General features: G+C 36.1%; 1 pseudogene; it reads left to right on the top strand.

Annotated features, from left to right (window-relative positions):
• The first annotated feature begins 7,139 nt into the window (after positions 1-7,139).
• On the top strand, positions 7,140-7,316 carry LOC116633462 (annotated as a pseudogene).
• The last annotated feature ends 1,473 nt before the right edge of the window (positions 7,317-8,789 follow it).

Below are 8,789 nucleotides of genomic sequence, written 5' to 3'. Positions count from 1 at the left end.
TAGATATGGGGAAGTATATAACTTAGCGATCAAAAGCTTTGAGCTTTGATATCAGAAAAATATTGTGATTCTTCCACTTAATAGGTTGTAATATTGAGAATGAAACTAAGACTTGATTTATTCATCAGTAAAATGTCAATAATGCCTGAGAAAATTGAATTGGATAGTGTTTGCAAAATGTTTAGTCTAGTCCCTGGTGCCTTCTAAAGGGAATCAGACTGGGCAGTAATAGTGAAGTGTCTATTAGTGTGTATGCGTATAGGCTGTGGTGAGGGTGAGGGGCTTGTAATTTGTCGGTATGTGGCAGCATGCACATACCAGAATCACAGGGAAAATGGGCAGATTGTAACAGGCAAATAATTGATATGTCATAAATCACTTTATATAAATAAAAGGAAATCACCTTGTGTTATTTTAAATCACCTCACTTTTGCCTTCTCAGCTAGAAGAGAAACACAGAGGCAGGGGCAGGCCCAGCATATTTTTCAGAAGCTGAAGAATGAAAGTATGTAGAAAACAATGACTGACTGAGCCCAAGATGCTTGATGTGATTCAAGCAGGTATACCTCCTGAATTTTGACAACTACTATATGAGAAAGAAGTAACTGGTAATTGTGAGGCCATCAAAAATGGTATTGTAGGAAACTGGGTCATGGCTTGGCTCCAGATCATGGAACATCTACTGGGGGTGAGCACCATAATCACAGACACATTTCTTCCCCAGCTCTATTCTACAACTGCAACCTTTAAGTTCTGTTCCCAATGTTTTCATTATGCAACCAAGGAATTTTGTGCTCTGGGTGTGGGTAGGACTTGAAATTGACTAAAACTACTGGGCTTCTTAAGTTTCCAAGGGCCCTGGCTTTGTTTACACTTTTGCACCTTTTGTTTCAGTGACACAGTGTGTCAGCACCTCTGAGAGAAGTTCCTTGAGGGAACTGAAAGGTGGCTCTTCTGGAGAATTGTTGACAGTTATGACCCAAGCCTTGCAATCTGCATTATGTGGGTTTGATGAATATTTATGAAAACAGTCAATGTGCCAGTCACAGTGAGAATTTCATTTCAGGACAATTTCATCACTCATTTCTTATAATAACCTTTTGTGGGAGCTGTCAGTGTTGTTTTCTGAACTGACAATACAGAAACAGACCTTGTCCAAGGTCACACAGCAAACTTGTGGTTGGGCTAAATCTACTATCAAAATGTTATTTTTCTAGGTTTATTGTTCTAATTATTTCCTAATTAGACTGAGAATTTGTCTTTAAGTAATGGAATCATAGTATTTCTTAAAAATACAACCTTTGTTTTTCCTATTTATTTCTCTTTAAAACCCTATATGAATTAGTGTTTCAAAATGTGGAAAGAAAACCCTAGAGTAATACATCTTAATTTGTGGTTCTGGACTCTTCCTTGAATGGACCTCAGGATGCCTGAACTTATTTACATTTCACTTCATTTGTATGCATATGCACACTGTGTAAAGATAGGGCCAGAGTATTCCCCAAGTCCTCTGAGAATTTCCAATGCCACAAAACAGATAGCAATTGTTAATTCTTGTTAAAATAGAAAAGAATTCTATAAACATTTCTTTCCTAATCAAACATTTTTGCTTATTTGACCCAAAGAGAAATAATACATAGCAAATTAAGAGATACCATTCTCATTATTTTCATTCCATCCTAGAAGAAATGCGAGTGCCGAGGTCTCTAGAGAGTGAGTTTCCTTATTAACTATCACTTACAGAAGATCATTTAAATATGAATTGCCTTCATTTTTAGTCAACCTGAACATTGATTTAAACGCATGGAGATCAACCTAAATTCTAGACAGAGAAACAGAAAGGATAATTATGACTTCAACTGGAAAATAAGAGGCCCATTATGTTTCAGAATCGTGTCTGGTTAAAATTAATAGCACTTCCTATCTCGGATTTTGAAATTTGGGAAGTTCTAACTGATTTTTATCATGCCATTTTAGTGTAGAAGGGTGCAGTATTGGGTAAGTAAGGAAATAAAAGAAGCACACTCAAAGAGGTACCATCAGGAGAAATGATTGAGTCGGTACAGATTAATTCCATGCTAATCCATTATGATTTGAAAGGCTGCTAATTAGTTATTGAGGTTCACAATTACTTGGATACAGAGCAAGACCTTAATGGACCTTCATCAAAAGAAGACAGATCACTTTTCAACATTATTTTAAAGGAACAGAAATTTATTGTAATCTAATTTTTTTTTAAGTTTTTATTTATTTATTTTGACAGAGAGAGAGAGACAGCGAGAGTGGGAACACAAGCAGGGGGAGTGGGAGAGGGAGAAGCAGGCTTCCCGCCGAGCAGGGAGCCCGACGTGGGGCTCGATCCCAGGACCCTGGGATCATGACCTGAGCCAAAGGCAGACACTTAAAGACTAAGCCACCCAGGCACCCTTGTAATCTAATTTTTTTAAATGATTGTCCATCCAGGTTTATGGTTTGTATTTGTAAGTCTTTGTCGGGTTTTGGTGTAGTGGTTATGTTAGCTAAATAAATGAATTGTGAAGTGTCCCTTTCTCTATTTTTTATAGATATTATCTTACCATTAAATGTTTGACAGAATTCACAAGTAAAACCATTTGAACCTGTAGTATTTTTTATCAGAAGGTCACTGATTATAAGTCATTTCTTAAATATATAGAGGCTATTCAGATTATTTTGTCTTAAGTTAGTTTTGGTAACTTATGCTTTAAAAATGTCTTTTTCATCAGAATTATTGAATTAATTGGAGTAAATTGGCTCATAATATTCATTTATTCTTCTTTTTAATTTCATTAGATGCCATAACGACATTTCTTCTTTCACTGCTGATATTGGTAACATTTTCTTTCTTTCTTTCTCTTTCTTTTTCTCTAATCACTCTGCTAGGGTTTATTTATTTTTTTAAAAAGTTTTATTTTTATTTATTTGAGAGACAGCAAGGATGAGAGTGAGAGAGAGAGAGAGAGAGAGAGCGCAAGTGAACACAAGCCGGATGCAGGGGGCTGGGGAAGGGCAGAAAGAGAGGGGAAGTCAGACACCCCACTGAGCAGGGAACCCAAAATAGGCTCCACATGGGGCTCATCCCAAGGTCCCGGGATCATGACATGAGCTGAAGTCAGATGCTTAACCGACTGAGCCACCCAGGTACCCCTAGTGTTTATTAATTAAAAAAATAAAGAAAGAAATAATGAACTGTGAGGTTTGTGAATTTACTTTATTGTTTTACTATCAATTCCATTGATCCCTGCTAATATTTGAAAACAATTTTTAGAAGATTTTGAAATGTGCCCTTTTGTATGCGAATTTCTATTTACTACTTCATGTATTTCGTGACATTAATAAATCATGTTTCTGCCTCCCCAAATGGTCATCTAATTTCAGGCATATTACCTACAAAGCAGCAAAAATAACCAAAATTTATTTTCAGAGGAATCATGTACAACTTACTTTTAGGCTTTAGTTGTTTTATTTATTAAGGAATGCTAGATCAGTTGTTATTATTGTTTTATCTCGACATACTGATAAAATCAGTAATTATTTCTATCCTACAAAAATGGATTTTGTGTACTTTGAAAAATAATAATTAAATTATAAAATAACAGTTAATGGACACAAGTTGGAAATTCCATCAGTTAAGGGACAGCAGGCTAAAAATTCCATCACTTTTAAGATTTATTCAGCACAGAGAAGCTTCCAAGAAAATAAGAAAAAAATTGGTTTATGGGCTCTTTCTGCATTAGTATCTATTATTTTCAAGATTTACTCAACTGTTCCAAAAGGACACATTAGTCAAAGTGAGTACTCAGGTATAAATCAAAATTGTCTCCTTTAGGCCATCTAATATCCTATTGCAATACTAATATGGTTCATAAAAACATTTTATACTGAAAATGAATGAATATTGCTGGAAATGGAAAGTGCAAAGCTTTTCTTTTCTTTGTCAATCTTCCAGCCTTATAAATATCAGATTCACTATCTAACATATTTGAATCACCAGATAGCATTAGTTTCTTTGGTTTTAAAATAATTTCTGGAATTCTAACATTTTCCGTACTCCCTGTAGATCATATAAACCACGGATTCTTTATGATAAGGGGAAACTCAAGAATGTGTAATTGAAATCCATAGATAACATAAAAAAGTCATCAATAGCAAAATTGATTGATTATGATTTTACCTCTCAGTCAATTCCTCATTCATAGGAAGGGACTGACAGGAAGGTCAAGGTCAATTTTGGATATGCTCTACCTTATCCAAAAGGTAGAATGTGGATGAAAAAAGAAAGAAAGCATTTTAGATAATTTGCAAAAATTATTTATAGCTACAGAACTTATCACTCAAATTTTTGAGCTGAAAGAGATTTTATTAATCTTCAATCTGAATTTCTCCTTAAAACAAAAACAAAAACAATCAAAATTAGTAACAACAGCCACAGATCCTGTGCATGAGGTTTTGGTTTTCCTACTCTCAAATTTTGCCATGCATTCTGCTGTCTTATGTATTTTCTAATGATAATCTTCTATCTCTGTAAGTGTGATGGCTTGGGGGGTGTTTTGGGATGAGATAAAAATTTAAATAAGTGAATTTGGGCAAAACAGATAGCCCTCATAATGTGATGGACAATGTCTAATCAGTTGAAGTCCTGAATGAATCAAGAGACAGACGTTCTAGAGCAAGAGGAAATTCTTCATTCTTCCAGCCTTTGGACTAAAATTAAAGCTTTAGCTTTACTTGATCTTTAGCTACCATCACATACAGCAAGTTGAGACTGCCAACCTTCATAATCATGTGAACCAATTCCTTATAACATATTTCTTTCTATACATGTACACATCTGTATTATTTAGGATCCTCTGATCCTTTTGAGAATCCAGCTTTCCCTATGAAGGAAAAGAAGGAAGGAGAAAATGGATACTACATCTGAAAATCCTCTGGTAGAACATGTACCCATCCCTTCTTTGCTCAGTGGAAACAGAAGGAATTAACAGACTGTGATTATCTCTCATTCTTATTCAATAACACACTACAAGGTTTTGTGGGTCTTTCCTGAAAAGAGAATTTGTATATCCGTAGTAACATGATTGAAAAGGTGTCCTATTGAAAGTTTCTCTTTGGTTAAAAAATCGTATAGTTTATTTCCTATGTTTCAGTTATATATTTTAAAAAGTTGTCTCTCAAGTCCAAAATGAAGTAACATTTAGGTGGATGTTGCCACTTGATCTGGTGGAGACTGGTTGCAGATAGACAGAAATGAGGACCCATTATGCACACTGCCTTGAAAACCCCCCAAAAACGGAATCAGCACTGGGATCAAGGGTCAGTCTTCACAGAGCCAATTAAGACATCTACTTCAGGCTGAGTCTAGAATCCATAAGCATAACCTTTACCTTGCATTTTCAAAGATAAAAGGGCAGCAAAACAATTTGGGTTATTTTTTTTTTTTTCTCTTTCTTGGATGTCTTGGGATTTTCTTCTCTAAAACAAATCCTTAAGACCTAGCACAGAAGAGAAGCAAATTGGCAAGTTCTGAAACAGTACCATTGTAATCTATCTGTGGAATTCACTCAGGAAGAAACACCAATGGGAGACAGCTCCATAGACCTGGTACATTTCCCTGACAATGAATTTGATCATCAAATCAGAGCAAAGTGTTCTTACAGATGATGAAAAGTGATGTATGCAAAACTCACAGAGCCTGTATGTTGATCATGGACAATGTTAAGAGGGCTAATCAATACACAACTCTATTTTCTCTCCCACTATTTCTTTGGAATTTTATCTCAATAGGGGGTTTCTTTCTATTTCTTAAATGTAAACTCCAAAGGTTCACAGTTGTTCTGTTCATTCTCTGGTAAAGTCTTAGGTGTACTTTCAGTTGTAGTTAAAGTCTCTGTTAGAATACCTAGTCCCATGCAATAATTAAAATACCCTATATTTCCTCAAGTGCAGGAGTCATATATTAAATTTCCTAGTACTGATACTGAAGGTTCCCCTCACCTGGCTTAAGTTAGTAGGATAGTAAATACCTCCATACTCTCCTTCTTTTGGAGGGAGAGAGACTCCAAAACAGTTTTCTTCAAGAAAATACTATTCACAAAATCATTTCTGAGGCATTTTTTACATATTTATCAGTTGATTGAGAGGCATTAATAAATTTGAAGCCATCAATATGACATTCGCTTTGAATATTTGTATTTTGTTCTGGCACCTAAATTTGGTATCTACATCTTCAGATCTCAGTTGCAATTTAAATGCAATCACTCCATTCCATAATGAGAAATTATCTGAAACAGAGAAACCATTATCAAAGTAGTGCACTTCTAGGAAGTGAGCATTAGGAGAAATATTCACCTGGTGAGCTCTCCAGGTTAGGAGAATTCTGGGGATGAACACATTGCTCGTAAAGTTGAAGCAAATTGCAATTCCCCAGAAGAAAGAAATCCTTGGAAACATGAGATCAATTTCAGAGTCAGATCAATTCCTATTACAAAGCAGACAGTTGCTACAAGAAAGAAACCCCACATATGTGAGACACATGGGAAAAAAACACATTAAACACATCTCGTGTCAAATTAAACATCAGAGCATCTATGCAGTCAAAGTTCCATGGAAATAATGAATGTGGGAAATCCCTCACCAAGAATTCCTCCCTTGCAACATCAGAGGATTCATATTGGAGATAAATGCTATGAATTAAGTGAAAATGGGTGGGCCTTCAATCAAAAGAAGCAACTTTTCTAAAATGAGAGAATCCACACTAAAAACAAACTCAGTAAATGCAGTGGGCCTAGAAGTCTTCACTGTGAAATAATGTTCTCATTAAACACTATGTGATCTGCAATATATTGGTTTTTTCTCATAATATTATTCCACCTTCTTTAAAAAGTGGATCTAGACAAATAATCTCATTATGCATTGTGGGACTGAAAGGATTCCTGATTTGCAAAACACTTTGATTATCTAAGAACTAAACTTTATTCTGGAAAGATGCCAGTGGGACCACTGTTGCATCTAGAAGAGTTTGGGTGTGAGGAGAGACCAAGCAACCTTCCTTATTTTTTAGTGTCATTAACATCAATGTGGCAAAATATGAATAATTATTGCAATCGTTCATTTGATGCTTTAGCTTTGCACAGTGGCAGTATCGTAGCCAATGAGGTTTATCCGAGGTGCGATCATTGCTAATTCATTGATGCTTTGATACCTAGTGGCTGTTCATGTGTGAGGCATTGTGTGGGCAAGCAAGCCCTTGCTATCACACTTTCAATGAACTACAACTCATTAGGGGGGATCTTGTGAACATTTTCCTATTTCTAGGAGATGTCTCAACTCATTTCCAAGTCAGCAATGAAAACACACTTGCATTTTGGTAAATCAGCTCTAGAGCACAAAGAATGATCAAACAGAGGGGCTGTGGTTAAAAAGGTAGACTCCCCCTCATTTTGATTTTAAGCGGGTTCCTAGGCTTCATACTGGATTCACTGAATCAGAATCCCTGGAGACACAGCTCCCAATCTGCAATCTACTAAGCAACCCTGGTGAGGCTGAAGCATGAGGCTGAGATGACTCTCTTAGGGTTTTGCACATTCCTTTTTGAAGTTTCCCAAACTAATTTAGGGCACCAGTGACCCTGAGCCCTTAAAGAAGCCATTAAACTCCTTTATAAAATGCTGCATCAGTAATTCAATTTCCTAAATAATTAGGATGGGCAGACCAGGAAAGAACTGGGAGTAAAAGGGGGCTTATCAGTGGAGTAGAGAGGGAGGTAAATATTTAAAGTACATATTTTTGGAGTTTTCAAGTCAAGACTCTGCAGCTGGCATAGTGTGCTAAGGTATTTTTATTGTTTTGTCTTTTGATCTTTCAAATTATAGAATATAATGGTCCTGAGTGTAAACAAGTGTTTATTGAATCTTATACTTATTTTCACGTCTGATAGTGATATAGCATTAAAGTTTTATAATCTGACTGGTGGGTATAGAACTAGAATTCTCTATTCCGGTCTCCTTGTGACATCCAAGTGCAAGCCTCAGCCCCATCTTCATTCTCTTGCTTATAAATCCCTCCAATCAGGGGTTGTTTTCCCTTTTCTCTCTGCCTGACCAAATGCTATGGTCCTTCATGGTCACTGTCAGAGAAGACTTCCCTGAGTGACTGCATACTAGCTCTCTTAACTTCTCTGAAGTGTGGTGCCCATAATATTTCCCCTTGTGATTTTATACTATATATATATATATATATATATATAATCATTTTGATTTCTAGAGGGCAGAAAGAATCCTGCCTTTTGGTTCCTTCAGATTCCTCATATTTCATAAGTCATAGCATATACTTGGCATATTTGCTTAATAAAACCAGGTATGTATTCCTGGTTTTACTTACTTACATAATTGTGCTTAACACTGTATCGTAGTATATTTGAACTTTCTCAGACCCCTGAATCACAAAAGTAGGAGCTTATTGAAATATTGCATTAATTAAGTGTTAATAATGTTAAATAATCGGGTGCCTGGGTGGCTCAGTTGGTTAAGCGACTGCCTTCGGCTCAGGTCATGATCCTGGAGTCTCCGGATCGAGTCCCGCATCGGGCTCCCTGCTCAGCAGGGAGTCTGCTTCTCCCTCTGACCCTCCCCCCTCTCATGTGCTCTCTCTCGCTCTCTCATTCTCTCTCTCAAATAAATAAATAAAATCTTTAAAAAAAAAAAAATAATGTTAAATAATCAAAACACCTGTTTCAGTATATTGTATACTCTTATTCTCAAATAATTAGAATA

The sequence above is a fragment of the Phoca vitulina genome, unplaced genomic scaffold (assembly GCF_004348235.1).
Source record: "Phoca vitulina isolate PV1807 unplaced genomic scaffold, GSC_HSeal_1.0 scaffold7, whole genome shotgun sequence".
NCBI lineage: Eukaryota > Metazoa > Chordata > Mammalia > Carnivora > Phocidae > Phoca > Phoca vitulina.
The sequence above is the reverse complement of the archived record's forward strand: the minus strand, read 5'-3'. Positions and strand labels throughout refer to the sequence as shown.